Source organism: Heteronotia binoei, chromosome 2, assembly GCF_032191835.1.
Source record: "Heteronotia binoei isolate CCM8104 ecotype False Entrance Well chromosome 2, APGP_CSIRO_Hbin_v1, whole genome shotgun sequence".
Taxonomy (NCBI): Eukaryota; Metazoa; Chordata; class Lepidosauria; order Squamata; family Gekkonidae; genus Heteronotia; species Heteronotia binoei.
The window spans coordinates 120,862,295-120,878,969 of NC_083224.1; the positions used below are offsets into that span (position 1 = coordinate 120,862,295).

Below are 16,675 nucleotides of genomic sequence, written 5' to 3' on the forward strand. Positions count from 1 at the left end.
AGCCTAAACATCCCCAGCTCCTTCAGCTTTTCCTCATAGGACTTGGTCTTCAAACCCCTCACCATCTTCATTACCCTCCACTCGACCCGTTCCAGCTTGCCTATATCCTTCTTAAAATGTGGTGCCCAAAACTGAACACAATACTCCTGGTGAGGTCTTACCAGAGCAGAGTAAAACGATACCATCACATCATGTGATCTGGACACTACACTTCTGTTGATACAGCCCAAAATTGCATTTGTCTTTTTAGCCACTGCATCACACTGTTGACTCATGTTCAGCGTATGATCCACTAAGACCCCTAGATCCTTTTCGCACATACTACTGCCAAGACAAGTCTCTCCCATCCTATAACCATGCATTGGATTTTTCCTATCTAAATGCAGAACTTTACATTTTTCACTGTTGAAATTCATTGTATTGGTTTTAGCACAGTTTCTCAGCATATCAAGGTCATCCTATATCCTGTTTCTGTCTTCTACTGTATTTGCAACCCCTCCCAATTTAGTATCATTGGCAAATTTAAAAAACATTCCCTCTAGTCCTTCATCCAAATCATTTATAAAGATGTTGAAGAAACCAGGTCCCAGGACAGATCCTTGCAACACTCCACTTGTCACTCCTCCCTAAGAGGATGAGGAACCATTCACAAGCACTCTTTGGGTGCGATCTGTCAACCAGTTACAGATTCACCTAATGGTAACAGGATCCAAACCACATTTTACCAACTTGTCAACAAGGATAGTATGTGGAACCTTATCAAAAGCCTTACTGAAATCAGGATAAATGATGTCTACAGCATTCCCCAGATCCAGCAAGGTAGTCACTTTCTCAAAAAAAAAGAGATCAGGTTAGTCTGACATGACTTGTTCTTGAGAAACCCATGCTGGCTCTTAGTAATCACAACCATTCTTTCTAAATGTTCCAGGACCAATTGTTTGATGATTTGTTCTAAAACCTTTCCAGGTATAGACGTCAAGCTGATGGGTCGGTAGTTACCGGGATCCTTTTTTCCCCCCTTCTTGAAGACGGGGACAACATTCGCCGCTTCCAATCTTCCGTCACCTCTCCTGTTCTTCAAAAATTCTCAAAAATAATAGCCAGAGGCTCAGAAATTACATCTGCAGGCTCTTTTAGAACCCTTGGATGCAATTCATCTGGCCCTGAGGACTTAGTTTCATTAAAAAAAACTAGGTATTTATGTTTCATTAAAAAAATGTTTATGTTTCATTTAAAAAATGCTGATCCTAGGTTGGAACTTCATACCCTCATATGTTCTGTTTTTTTCCATGTTCAGCACCATTTCCCTCAGAAGAGAAGACTGAGGAAAAGTAGGAATTGGGCAGTTCCGCCCTCTCTCTATTACTTGTTACAATTTCACTTTCCTGCCCTCGCAATGGGCCTACCATGTCCTTGCTCTTTTTCTTACTCTGAACATAAGAAAAGAACCCTTTTTTGTTGTTTTTAGCATCTTTGGCCAGCCTAAACTCATACTGAGCTTTAGCTTTCCTAACTTTTTCTCTACATGCACTGGTGATTTGTTTATATTCATCCTTGGTTATAAGACCCTCCTTCCAATTCCTAAAGGAATCTTTTTTATTCTCAAGTCTTTAGAGAGCTGTTTATGGAGCCAACTCGGTTTCTTTAGGCTTTTTTCAATTTTTTCTCCTCATAGGAATTGTCTGTGATTGCTCTTTCAGTATTTTGCTTTTAAGAAACTCCCACCCCTCCTGAACCCCCTTCTTCCTAAGTATTTCTGACCATGGGATTTTTCCCAGCATAGTTCTAAATTTATCGAAGTTTGCATTTCTGAAGTCCAGCCTATAAGTCTGACTACATATAGCTTCCCCCCCCCCCAAGACTGTAAATTCCAGAATCACATAGTCACTACTGCCTAGGGTGCCCACTATTTCCACTTCTTCAATCAATTCTTCCTTGTTGGTGAGAATCAAATCCAAAATAGCAGATCTTCTTTCCTTCTTTACTTTCTGGAAACGGAAGTTGTCAGAGAAGTGAGAAGACCCTCTCCCGGGTTTCTGCCCACCTGATCTCAGGGTGTGTGTGTTCTGCTCTATCTAAGCAAAAAAAAAAAAAGCCAGAAAATACCTCGTTATTTATTGGCTATTCTTTCAGCTGGACATAGAGAGAGGTGTATTTTTGACTATCAAGCATAGCTAATCTGAGATAATCCTGGGGAGGTGGGATTGGGATTATCTGAGAGAACAGGATAGCCTAAATTAAATGGTGTTTAAAGACAACACTCCCTTTAAACTCCCTTTAAACACAATTCTGGGTGAAGCTGCACCATGAATGCATTTAAAGGGACTGCAATTCTGTTAAATGCCTTTGGTTCCATTATACTCTATGGGGACCAAATTTTGAGACTGTTATCACTGCAGATGGTGACTGTAGCCATGAGATTAAAAGATGTTTGCTCCTTGGGAGGACAGCTATGGTGAACCTAGACAGTATAATAAAAAGTAGAGGCATCACCCTGCCAACAAAAGTCCATACAGTCAAAGCAATGGTATTCCCAGTAGTAATGTATGGCTGTGAGAGTTGGACCATAAGGAAGGCCGAGTGCAGAAGAATAGTTGCTTTTGAGCTGTGGTGCTGGAGAAGAATCTTGAGAGTCCCTTGGACTGCAACAAGATAAAATCAGTCAGTCCTAAGGGAAATCAACCCAGACTGTTCCCTGGAAGGTCAGATGCTGAAGCTGAAGCTCAAATACTTTGGCCACCAAGTAAGCACTCACTGGAGAAGATCCTGATGCGGGGAAGGACAGAAGGCAAAGGAAGAAGGGGATGGCAAAGGATGATATGGCTGGACAGTGTTACTGATGTAACAAACATGAATTTGAGCAGACTTTGGAGGATGGTGGAAGACAGGTTGGCCTGGCATGACTTTGTCCATGGGGTCGCAAAGAGTTGGACTTGATTGTGCGACTGAACAACAACAAGGGTAAGAAAGACTCCTTTAAACGGTGGAAAACCAGTCCAAGTGAGATTAATGAAAGGGAACACAAGCTGTGGCAAATCAAATACAAGACTGTGATCAGGCAGGCAAAGAGGGACTATGAGGAGCATATTGCAAAAAACATAAAGACCAACAATAAAAATTTCTTCAAATATATTAGAAGTAGGAAACCAGCCAGGGAGGCAGTGGGGCCCTTGGATGACCATGGGGTAAAAGGAGTACTGAAGGAGGATAGGGAAATGGCTGAGAAGCTGAATGCATTTTTTGCCTCCGTCTTCACTGTGGAAGATGAGAACCTTTTGCCCACCCCTGAACCACTAATGTTGGAAGGGGTGTTGAAAGACCTGAGTCAGATTGAGGTGACAAAAGAGGAGGTCCTACAACTAATAGGCAAATTAAAAACTAATAAGTCACCGGGTCCGGATGGCATACATCCGAGAGTTCTGAAAGAACTCAAAGTTGAACTTGTGGATCTTCTAACAAAAATCTGTAATCTTTCATTGAAATCTGCCTCCGTTCCTGAGGACTGGAAGGTAGCAAATGTCACCCCCATCTTTAAAAAGGGTTCCAGAGGAGATCCGGGAAATTACAGGCCAGTCAGTCTGACTTCAATACCGGGGAAGTTGGTAGAAACCATTATCAAGGACAGAATGAGTAGGCACATTGATGAACACGAGTTATTGAGGAAGACTCAGCATGGGTTCTGTAGGGGAAGATCATGCCTCATTAACCTGCTACATTTCTTTGAGGGGGTGAACAAACATGTGGACAAAGGAGACCCGATAGATGTTGTTTACCTTGACTTCCAGAAAGCTTTTGATAAAGTTCCTCATCAAAGGCTCCTTAGAAAGCTTGAGAGTCATGGAGTAAAAGGACAGGTCCTCTTGTGGATCAAAAACTGGCTGAGTAATAGGAAGCAGAGAGTGAGTATAAATGGGCAGTCTTCGCAGTGGAGGACGGTAAGCAGTGGGGTGCCGCAGGGCTCGGTACTGGGTCCAATGCTCTTTAACTTGTTCATAAATGATTTAGAGTTGAGAGTGAGCAGTGAAGTGGCCAAGTTTGCGGATGACACTAAATTGTTCAGGGTGGTGAGAAACAGAAAGGATTGTGAGGAGCTCCAACGGGATCTGTTGAGGCTGGGTGAGTGGGCGTCAACGTGGCAGATGCGGTTCAATGTGGCCAAGTGCAAAGTAATGCACATTGGGGCCAAGAATCCCAGCTACAAATACAAGTTGATGGGGTGTGAACTGGCAAAGACTGACCATGAGAAAGATCTTGGGGTCGTGGTAGATAATTCACTGAAAATGTCAAGACAGTGTGCGTTTGCAATAAAAAAGGCCAACGCCATGCTGGGAATTATTAGGAAGGGAATTGAAAACAAATCAGCCAGTATCATAATGCCCCTGTATAAATCGATGGTGCGGTCTCATTTGGAGTACTGTGTGCAGTTCTGGTCGCCGCATCTCAAAAAGGATATTATAGCATTGGAGAAAGTCCAGAAAAGGGCAACTAGAATGATTAAAGGGCTGGAACACTTTCCCTATGAAGAAAGGTTGAAACGCTTAGGGCTCTTTAGCTTGGAGAAACGTCGACTGCGGGGTGACATGATAGAGGTTTACAAGATAATGCATGGGATGGAGAAAGTAGAGAAAGAAATACTTTTCTCCCTTTCTCACAATATAAGGACTCGTGGGCATTCCATGAAATTGCTGAGCAGAAAGGTTAAAACAGATAAAAGGAAGTACTTCTTCACCCAAAGGGTGATTAACATGTGGAATTCACTGCCACAGGAGGTGGTAGCAGCCACAAGCATAGCCACCTTCAAGAGGAGGTTAGATAAAAATATGGAGCAGAGGTCCATCAGTGGCTATTAGCCACAGTGTGTGTGTGTGTGTGTGTGTGTGTATTTGGCCGCTGTGTGACAAAGAATGTTGGACCGGATGGGCCATTGGCCTGATCTAACATGGCTTCTCTTATGTTCTTATGTTCTTAAGGGTATAATCGAGATGAAAAAAAATTCCGGATTTTATTGGGGGGGATTAATCCGAATACCTTACCAGTACTGGAATTTGGGGTTTTTTTTCAGGAATCCCATTTTTTTTTTTTTGTGGTCCAATATATCTGAATCTTGAAGAATCTCATTTTTGTGTGTGCGCACACCCGTAATCTCAGAAGTTTCGGGCACCCAGAGCAGGGCCTGAAATTGTAATTATCAGGTAGCTTCATAAGACAGTAGGTAGTTCTTCGGATGTACCATTTCTTATTACAGTTGTTAATATGACTGCTGTTTCACTATGGCACTTCTATGGTAAAAGCAGGGCTTTTTTGTAGCAGGAACTCCTTTGCATATTAGGCCATACACCCCTGATGTAGCCGATCCTCCAAGAGTTTACAGTAAACTCTGTAAGAAGAGTCCTGTATGTTCTTGGAGGATTGGTTACATCAGGGGGGTGTAGCCTAATATGCAAAAGGAATTCCTGCTACAAAAAAAGCCCTGGATAAAAGATTGCCCACCAAGGTCGGAATAACGAGTCGGACACGATGCATTGGATTGAAATTGGGCCACTTTATTAACTTACAACATGAACAGCAAGGGAACCCCACCAGCGGCCTGGCCAGGGCTAGGGGTCACCGCGACCCTGCCATTAACGGGCGAGGACCCAGCCCCCCTTCCGGAGCTGAGCTGCTCAGCTCCCTCCAGGCAGGCCCAGCAGGGAGGCCCGCACCAGAGGGCCCAAACCCAGACGCACGTCTCGGCGGAAAGGCACCCTCTAGCCGAGCCTCCTGGACAGTCTGCATTCTCCAACCCGGGTCTCCAAACCCCAAGGCCGATCATGCCAGACCCCAAAATTTCCCCCACAGTGGGGGATGCTTCACAGTCCTCCCCTAGCCGCATAGTGTCCTAAACCCCTAAAACCTGCCAACTAAAGTGACCGCCTATTTAAAGGCACCTTCCCAGAGCCAATTCCACAATCCACTGCACTGCTATGCAGGGTAGGCGAAAAACACACCCCAGCACCAGCCAATCAGCTGGGGCGTAAAAAATTCCTACCCGGCTCCCCGAATGAGGCAACCAGCAATGCCCACATAGCAGACAGGGCGGGTGGGAGGGCCGATCGTCGCGGGACTGAAGAGAGGGACGGGGAGCTAGCCGTTGATGCGGCTAAACCCCGCCCCCTGTAAAGCGCGCCCAAACAGCGCGCGGACCAACTCTCCCGCCCTGGAGGGCAAACAGATCTAAGCAGCCTAGCAGCTACGCTGCAGGCTGCAAGATTACGATTGCCCACCAAGGTCGGAATAACGAGTCGGACACGATGCATTGGATTGAAATTGGGCCACTTTATTAACTTACAACATGAACAGCAAGGGAACCCCACCAGCGGCCTGGCCAGGGCTAGGGGTCACCGCGACCGCTCCCCTGCCATTAACGGGCGAGGACCCAGCCCCCCTTCCGGAGCTGAGCTGCTCAGCTCCCTCCAGGCAGGCCCAGCAGGGAGGCCCGCACCAGAGGGCCCAAACCCAGACGCACGTCTCGGCGGAAAGGCACCCTCTAGCCGAGCCTCCTGGACAGTCTGCATTCTCCAACCCGGGTCTCCAAACCCCAAGGCCGATCATGCCAGACCCCAAAATTTCCCCCACAGTGGGGGATGTTTCACAGTCCTCCCCTAGCCGCATAGTGTCCTAAACCCCTAAAACCTGCCAACTAAAGTGACCGCCTATTTAAAGGCACCTTCCCAGAGCCAATTCCACAATCCACTGCACTGCTATGCAGGGTAGGCGAAAAACACACCCCAGCACCAGCCAATCAGCTGGGGCGTAAAAAATTCCTACCCGGCTCCCCGAATGAGGCAACCAGCAATGCCCACATAGCAGACAGGGCGGGTGGGAGGGCCGATCGTCGCGGGACTGAAGAGAGGGACGGGGAGCTAGCCGTTGATGCGGCTAAACCCCGCCCCCTGTAAAGCGCGCCCAAACAGCGCGCGGACCAACTCTCCCGCCCTGGAGGGCAAACAGATCTAAGCAGCCTAGCAGCTACGCTGCAGGCTGCAAGATTACGATTGCCCACCAAGGTCGGAATAACGAGTCGGACACGATGCATTGGATTGAAATTGGGCCACTTTATTAACTTACAACATGAACAGCAAGGGAACCCCACCAGCGGCCTGGCCAGGGCTAGGGGTCACCGCGACCGCTCCCCTGCCATTAACGGGCGAGGACCCAGCCCCCCTTCCGGAGCTGAGCTGCTCAGCTCCCTCCAGGCAGGCCCAGCAGGGAGGCCCGCACCAGAGGGCCCAAACCCAGACGCACGTCTCGGCGGAAAGGCACCCTCTAGCCGAGCCTCCTGGACAGTCTGCATTCTCCAACCCGGGTCTCCAAACCCCAAGGCCGATCATGCCAGACCCCAAAATTTCCCCCAAAGTGGGGGATGCTTCACAGTCCTCCCCTAGCCGCATAGTGTCCTAAACCCCTAAAACCTGCCACTAATAAGGCCAAGTCTCTACTTAGGGCTTAGTACCCACCGGGAGGCCCAAAGCCACCCGCAACCCTTGCTGCAAATCTCTCATATAAAGCACGTTACCCTTTTCCGAGAGATGCACCCCATCCCCTCTGTAGAGGTCAGGACATCTCGCTGAAATATCCGGATGGGGTAAATAGTGGCCCAAACCCTTTGCAAGTAATTTTTTAATTTCTTTATTGGCTTTATACCTAGCTCTTTCTAAGGCTGCAGGGTCCACAGCATGACGCCACACTTGGCGGGGCAGCATGGCTGACCAAACTATCGTGGTCTCTGGCCATCGCTCCCTGATGCGCTGGAAGTCATCCCGGGCTTGCCACACCAAGGCCTTACCCTTCAATAACCCCAGATCATTACCTCCCAGGTGAACCATTAAGACCTGCGGAGGAGGACCCGCTCTATCTTTGAATAACAACGGCAGCAAGCCTGGCCACTGGAGGCCCCGGCGCCCCTGCCATTCGATAACCGCATGCTGGCTGAGTCCCAGCTGAGAGCCGACCGCAGTTCTCCGTGCTTGAAGACCAGCCCAAAAGACGTAGCTATGGCCGCAGATGAGAACTCGGCACCGGCTCCTCTGGCCAGGAACAGCAGCATCTAAAAAGAGAAAAACCGTTAAACACAAACGGAACCAACTCATGCACACAATCCAATGCACTCATTGCCAGCAAAAGGGGCGGATGTATGCCTTATAGGCTGAAGAACGCCAACGCCCCAGCCTCTGAATAGAGGTGGAAGGCAACCCCATAGCAGCCGCTGTCGAGGCCGCCCCAATTCTAAAGGAGTGGGTACCAAACCGCACCCCTGATAACCCTAACTCACCCAGCGCCCTAGACGTAACCGCCCAGAACTGGTGCTTCGTTAATGGCTTACCATCCATGTGTATAAACAAAAATCCGTCCTTGGGCCCGCGCACTGCTAAATAAGCAGCCAACGCATTAACTGGACACAACTCGAGCTCCGAACAACTACCCAGCTCAAGCACAGTACCCCGCTGCAACTGATCCGTCTTCGAGCGACGGACAGTAACAACCGCCTTAGGCCCCAACAACCTCAGGTCCCTCAGCTGCAAAGCCCTACCAGAAACATCGTTTCTAGACTGAGCAACCAGCTCACTCACTCTAAGCGCCCCAAAAAAGGCCAACAAGGACGTGGCATGAAATAAACATGCCTCAAAAGGCGAGGCACACACCACGCCCCATACCCTCTTCAACCCCTGCAGAATCGACGGAGACACCGGATTCCGCGTATCAGCCCTGGGTCCGGCTTCTCTAGCCCACCCCTCCAGCATCTTTCGAAGACGAAAATCTGCTGTATCTTCCCTATAACCGAGTGCCTTACTTGCAAAAGCCAATGCAGAAATGCACCCCCTAATAGATCGCACGGCCAACCCCTTACCTCGCAAAGACACACAGTAATGGAGCAATTCCTCCACCGGGAGGGGCCAAACCCTGCGATACCCTACCTCAGCCCGAAAGTCTTCAAACTGCCGCACGGCCCACTCATAAGACTTCCGAGTGCTGGGCGCAATGGCTAGGCCTATCGCTCTGCAGGCTTCGGCTCTCCAATCTGCCATAGCTCCTGGGGCATTGGCACCGGCTCCCCGTCTGCCTCTGGGGCCAGCTGACGAAACCTCTCCATCTGTTTACGAGATAGAGCATCAGCCACCCCGTTGCTCACCCCAGGAACATGCCTGGCTAAAAACAATATATTAAGCCGCAAGCAGCGCAGAGTGAAGGCCCTCACCAACCTCATTACCCTCTGCGATTTGGATGAAAGGGAATTAATGACGTGTACTACTGCCATGTTATCACACCAAAAATGGACAGTGTGATTGGCCATATCCTTCCCCCACAGCCAAACCGCAACTAAAATGGGAAAAAACTCGAGAAACGTAAGATCTCGGTTCACCCCTACCTGCGTCCAGGAATCAGGCCAAACATCCGCGCACCAATGTCCGCGAAAATAAACGCCAAAGCCTAAAGATCCTGCAGCATCAGACATGACCTGTAGTTCGGCCTCAAGCATCAAGTCGTCCCTCCAAAAGGAGACCCCGTTAAACGACTCCAAAAATTCCAGCCAAACCCTCAAATCATCCCTCATGCTGCAGGTAACCCTAGTTCTATGCTGGGGCAAGCGTAACCCTGCCATAGCATCACACAGTCTCCTAAGAAAAGCCCTTCCAGGAGCAACCACTTTGCAAGCAAAGTTGAGGTGCCCCACCAACTGCTGCAATTCCAGCAAAGTGACCTTCCTCCTATGAAGAAATGCATTAATCCTATCCCTCAGCTCCCCCAATTTCTGCAAAGGCACCCTAGACAACTGATCAATCGTGTCAATCTCAATCCCCAGGAAGGTCAACCTCTGGGTTGGACCTTCCGTTTTTTCCGGTGCTAAGGGTACCCCAAGTTCAGTAGTGAGCTCGGCAAAACCAGCCAGCAGCTGGCCACACTGCCCTGTCCCTACGGGCCCCACAAACAGGTAGTCGTCCAAATAATGAACAACGTCCTGCAACCCCACTTTCTTTCGCACAGCCCACTCTAAAAACGTGCTAAAACTCGAAAGCGGAACATGACACAGAGCAGCCCATTGGCAATGCTCTATCCATGTAAAATTGGCCCTCAAAAGAAAATCCTAAGAGATCAAAGTCACCGGGGTGGACGGGCAAAAGGCGGAACGCAGACTTAATATCGCATTTCGCCAACTCAGCCCCCACCCCGCAATGCCTCACCACGGCGATAGCCTGGTCGAAGCTGGTATACCTGACAGAGCATAAATGCTCTGGGATCCCATCATTCACTGACTGCCCCTAGGAAAAGACAAATGGTGAATCAAACGAAATTCACCAGGCGTCTTTTTGGGCACCACACCTAACGGCGAGACCCTCAAAGTAGGCACTGGAGGCTGTGAAAAAGGACCAAGGATCCTTCCCTCTGCCAACTCCTTAGCGATCTTGTCTCTAACGACCTGTTCCAAACCTTTAACAGACTTAAGATTTCTAGACATAAACGCAACTCGAGGCCCCTGAAAAGGGATCCTAAACCCAAACTTAAAACCCTCCAACAGGTACAAAGCGTCCGCCCTCCTAGGATACTTAGCTAGCCAACGCTTAAGCGGTCCCACCCTTATCGGGCTGGGGCCCTTTCTTGGCTGGAAAAGCTCCTCCGCCCCCGCCAGGCTTCTTTTGATTCCTGCGCCCCCGGGTTCTAGGGCAGCTGTCAAAGGCGTGGGATCCACCACACAAGGGGCAGGCGTGCTTGAACTGGCACGCCTTTCTATTACACACCCCCAGGGATCCAAAGTCCCAGCAGAGCAAGCGGGGTTGAACCGCCTGCCCCGCTGTACCGCGGGGAGAGCTCGACGAAGCGGATGAGGACGCCCTACTCACTAAGTGACCACTATCTGATCGGTCACCCAGGTTAGGCCTAGCCGGAGACATAACCTGCAGCCAAAGCTGCTGGTGAATCCGATCCCACTGGATGGACGGATATAGGGCAGCCCGCATTCTAAATTCCTGGTCGTACTGTAACCAGGCTGATCCACTAAAGGCAGTATAGCCTTTATAAATAATGTCCAAATATTGGAACAATGATGCCGCCCGCCACGGCTGCGCCCTGGCAATTACCCCAGCATAAATGCAGAACCCAGGCAACCAATTAGCCCATGTTCTGTCAACCTTTCTCTTCCGCAGCTTCTCCTTTTCCTTTTCATCTAATTCCTCCTTGTCTTTCTTTTCCATTTCTCGATAAAGAAGGGAAAATATGTCCACATACTCTCCCTTCAAAATCTTCTCCCTTGTAGCAGGAAGCAAATGGTCCCCGAGTGGCAAAGCAACCTCCCCAAAAGGCAAGTCTGTAAAAGGCACCATCCCATACTGCGATGGTGCGCCCAAAATAGGACCAGACCAACTCAACTGCCCTGTACCCGGATGAACACAAGGTGTGCCCTGCCCCCCTGGCCAAGCCCAATTCTGCACCAGCCCAGCCCCAGCAGGAGTAGGCACACCTAAGCCTATCCCTGAGGTGTCAAGCCCGGCTACTGTAGCAGGTCCCCATGTTCCCCATGGCCACACCTGCCCAGACCCAACCTGCAAACCATCACTGGACCTACCTCCAAGTCCAGCCGGCACCACCGGCAAACCGATGCCCGACGTCCGCGCCTCCTCCACCGCACCTGCATCAGGGCCACTGGAACCAGCATCCTTGCCAGGCACGGCTCCACCAGACCTGCCCTCAAGAATGGACAACCTGGTGAGAATGTTAGCCTGCCTTGCCTTTTTGGATTGCCTAACCTCGCCCCCTCTACTCAAGGAAGGAACACCCGCCGCCTGCTCTAGGGCCTGCAGCCTACTTAAAATACTATAATCCACCATCCCTTCACCCTCATCATCCGAAGAGGATGACGGAGGTGGTGGCCTCCTGACAGGAGCTTTAGATGGTCTGGGTGCAGGCTTCTTGCCCTTAGACTTGCCTGAACCTTTACCCCCAGACATTTCGCCCACTTGCCTTATAAAAGGGGGACCTAAAATGGCAGCCCAACTGTCTTTTCAAAGAACCTAAAATGGCCGCCCAAACTGCCTAGCAACAGTCCCAGCTACCAACACTTCAAAATGGCCGCCCAACTGTCTTTCTGCCCCTCTCTCAAGGAACCCACAAAATGGCCGCCCAAACTGCCTGGCAACAGCCCCAGCTACCACGGCCTAATGCTACCCCACTATAACCAAGGGTGGTGCGGGGTTTTCTACCGACTCCACCTCCCGTGAAGACCAATGCAACCTAAAGCCCCTCACCTGGCCCAAGCTTCCACCCGGATCTAGCTCCAAATTTTTTTGAGTAGCCCAAACTGCAGCACTGCAGCTTTAATACTCTGGACCACCAAGCCCCTGCAACATATAACTATTGAACACAAAATGCAGGAACCCCGGCGACCATCCAAACTCCACCAGGCCAGGCTAACCACGTTAAACACCCAGCCCCCAGAGTAACTCAGCCTGCTGGGGTCAGCAGCCCCACAATGAAGCCAGGAGCAAGGAACCCAGGCAACCACCCCAACTCCACCAGGCTGGGCTAACCCAGATAAACCCACAACTACACCAGGCTGGGCTAACCCCAATGCTAACCAGGGCCAACCCCTGCTTAACTACTGAGATCTGCCGGGACCAGGCTATCCTGTGCTACCCAGTTCAGGGCCCTTGAACCACCCAGCCCCCCAGAACAACTCAGCCTGCCGACGTCGATCCGCTCCAGAACCCAGCCGCCGCGCCTCACGAGAAGCACCAAAAGCCGACTCGCTCTCTCCCGCCAGAAGCCAACTCGCTCTCTCCCAGCTCAGCCGCCGCCGCGCCACACAAGGAGCTCCAGAACCCGACTAGCTCCCTCTCCAGTGACCAGGAAAAAGCCGCCGACACGACCGCCAAGAGAAACGGCCTCCCGAAAAGGCTCCCGGCGACACAGAGCCTCCCTAACGCGCTCCCGATCGTCGCGGGACTGAAGAGAGGGACGGGGAGCTAGCCGTTGATGCGGCTAAACCCCGCCCCCTGTAAAGCGCGCCCAAACAGCGCGCGGACCAACTCTCCCGCCCTGGAGGGCAAACAGATCTAAGCAGCCTAGCAGCTACGCTGCAGGCTGCAAGATTACGAATGTAATGAATCGTCAGTCTTACATAATATGAGATCCGTTATGAAATGTGGAAGCTACCTTATCAATGACCTCTGTATGTAAGCCTTGCAGATTGATAAAGGACATTAGATTTTCATGGCTGCTCATGATTAACCTTTGCAAGCAAATCATTCTGATGAAAAAGAAATCATCCAAGCAAAGATTGACACAAATTATTGGAAAGTGTAAATGTAAATGTAAAATAAGCTTGATCATACACATCCTGAAGAACATGGAACACATAAGCAATGTTCCCTCTGAGCTGAGTTAGTGTGAGTTTCAACCTTTGGCTCACACATTTTTGACTTACCTCAGGAAGGATGGCCGCAGAGCAATCTAATTTATGTAACAGCCAAATCGCTCGCTCACAACTGTAATGCCAGTAGCTCACAAAGTAGAATTTTTGCTCACAAGACTCCACACCTTAGAGGAAGTATTGAAAGGCACACAAATATTTCTACTCTGTTAACACTCTATGATACAAAATCAGTATGTAGCAATGTGCTGAAACAGGTCTGGACTTTTTCATAGGTCTTGCTTCAGTCCCACAGCACCAGAATTGCAAAACCAGTTATTCTAAAACTTTGTGCTCAAAAAACTCTGTGCACCAAAGCAATGTATCTTTTGCTGTCAATCTAGTAAACCAAAGTTGGAGTTCAGTAGCACCTTTAAGACCAACAAAGTTTTACTGAGAATGTAAGCTTGTCTTATGAAGTGCACTTTTAGCACACCAAAGTTTACATTCTCAATAAAATTTTGTTGGTCTTAAAGGTGCTACTGGACTGTAACTTTGTTCTATTGCTTCAGACCAAGGGTGGCCAAACTGGCTCAGGAGCCACATATGGCTCTTTCACACATATTGTGTGGCTGTCAAAGCCCCCAACAGCCCATTGGCTGGCTTGGAGAAGGCATTTGTCTCTTTGGAGAATGCATTTTAAGTTAAAGTTGCTTTATCTCCATCTCTCTCCCCCTCCCCATCTATCTTCCTCCCACCCTCCCTCGCAGCTCTCATTGGCTCTTATATTAAGCAAGTTTGGCCAGCCCTGCTTCAGACCAATATGGCTGCCCACCTGGATCAATCTGGTAAACCCTTCTAATAAATTTACACACTTTAGCTCCAGTTGTTGAACCAGCTCCCTTACTTAATGGGTCTGGTCAAAGTCTTGTGACATGAAATGAAATACTGTAATTAGCAGTTTAATTCCTTTTTCATGTTTTAATTGAAAGGACTTGAACTGTAAATATAGAATCTATAGATAAAAGTGTACTCTGAAAGTGGTCACTTCTAAGTAGTATTTATTTATTGAGCACCATTTAGGAATAAATCTTAAGCAAAGGTAAGTGTAAACCTTTTATGTGTCTCTTACTTCCTCATCCATTTTATCTCTCCTCTTACAAAAAGCTACGCTGTTGTCTTTAAAAATGCTGAGAGGGTGATCATCTTGTAAGCAGACTTGTAATAATTCAAACAGTACTTCATCTAAACCAGTGGTTTTATCTAATTAAGGACTAAATTAGAAGTAGAAAGCCAAAGGCTGACACGGGAGACTGGTTAGGCATAAAATAAGGTTTAGAAATCATACACACATTTCAGACACACATTTAGAAATCATACACACATTTCCTCATACACACATTTCAGCAAGTAACAGTCATAGGAAGAGCTGCTTCATGTGTGCTAAATGATTGTATGCACAATAGCTGTATATTCACCTGGGCTTTTAATGTCTTAACACAAATCACGTAGCAGCATACAAAATATTAGTCCAGTTCATAGTTGAGTTTGCATACATCCAATTTAGATCACACTGATGTACATGGAATTCAACCCCAGCTAGGCTGTTTTCATTACAAATTATCATGTACATAGATCCTCAAAACAAGTCATGTAGATTGAGTAAATGTTAGCTGCGTTAGAGATGCTTCATGCAATGTAGGGGAGTTCCTGAGAGTGGATTTGAGGACCCTTAAATTAATAATTTAACAGACAGGCATCAGTTAATGTTATAATGTACAACAGATTTCAGAAGACAATGTCTCATCAATTATAGTCTAAAACAATGACATAATCCCAGTAATGAGTTCCTGTATGAATATAGTTTCTGGAACCATTGTGGAAAGGAGTTTATAAACTGCATTATATTATTATCTATATATGCTAGTTCCCAAGTGTGTCCCTAATCTGTGAATACCAAAATTCACAGATTGGGGCTACATTTGCCCAAACCAAGTTTTTTCTTCAAAATTGGATAAAACCCCTCTGCCCCAGTTTACAGAAACATCTGATACCTTTTTTAAAAAAATATGGACCGGGGAATTAATTTCCCCAGAAGGCACTTACCTTTGAGGGCTGTGGCTGCTGCTGCTCTCCTGCTGCTTCAGGGGCAGTGGAGCTCCATGGCAGTAGCTGTTGCAGCAATGGAACCCAGCCACTCAGAATTCAGAAGTTGTCACTGGGCCTGGCAGTGGCAGTGGATTCCAAGAACTGCTGCAGTGGCAGGGAATGCCAGGAGAGGCTACAGGAGCCACTCTGAGCCCAGAGACAACAGATGTTGGGAGGCACTCCAGGCCTGGCCATGGCAGCAGCAGATAAGTTTCCCCCCCCTGCAAAATTGGGTGACCCCCCCCCCCCCAGATAACAGCAAAACTGGAAGATAGATAGATGGATGAGAGTTAGCTAGGGCAAGACAGAAGGAAAGAAGTGGGATTGTCTGAAGAAGGGGAAAACTAGAGAGGGGAGATGGAAGGAGAGAAAGAGAGGGGTAGAATGATAAGGGGAAGGGGGGAATGACCATTGGACACTTACTGTGGAGGGTCTGAAGAAAGGAGGACATCTTGCTGGGTGATTTCAACCATCCAATCAGGGAAGCAGGAACAATTTTTCAACTTCCTGTCTCTTGCCTATGGGAGCCACCCTGCTACTAGGCAAATTAGGTGTTTGCCTAGGCTGTTGGCCTTCTGGGGGTGCCGAATTGGATGTCCTGCACATCGTTTGGTGAGGCAACTGCCTGTTTTTGCACCTCTGCAGCATGCCCCCAGAAAAGGAGTTTAAAGTTTAAAGCCCCTTCTCTAGCATTGTGCCACAGCAGCGGCCCAATCTCTCCATTCTGTCCTACGGGACCATAGGATCGAATGGAGTCCATTTTATCCCATGGGCCCATTGAATAGAATGGAGTCCATTCTATCTTCTGGGTCTGTAGGATAGAATGTAGGGATTGACTGCCACTGCAGTACAACACTACAGAAGGGGTTTTAAACTTCAAACCCTTTATCTCGGGTCACGCCACAGTGGCAGCCGGGTCTCTCCATTATATCCTGTGGGCCCATTGGATAGAATGGAAATATCTGGCTGCAGCAACCCCAGAGGGGGTATGTGTGCAAGTAGTTAGCTTTGCCTAGGGTGCCAAAGGGTCTAGGGCTGACCCTGGCCACCCTCTTCAGTTTTGGTAGTAGGACTGTAAAGTCAATTCAGGGGAAAAGAACAAATGGATGAGAACAGAGCAACAACCTAGATAAAGAAAAAATCAGG

General features: G+C 48.6%; 1 protein-coding gene across 7 annotated transcripts in view; it reads left to right on the forward strand.

Moving 5' to 3' along the window:
• NFIA (nuclear factor I A) overlaps positions 1 to 16,675 on the forward strand; it is a 933,690-nt gene that overhangs the window by 652,400 nt on the left and 264,615 nt on the right. The window lies entirely within an intron of this gene.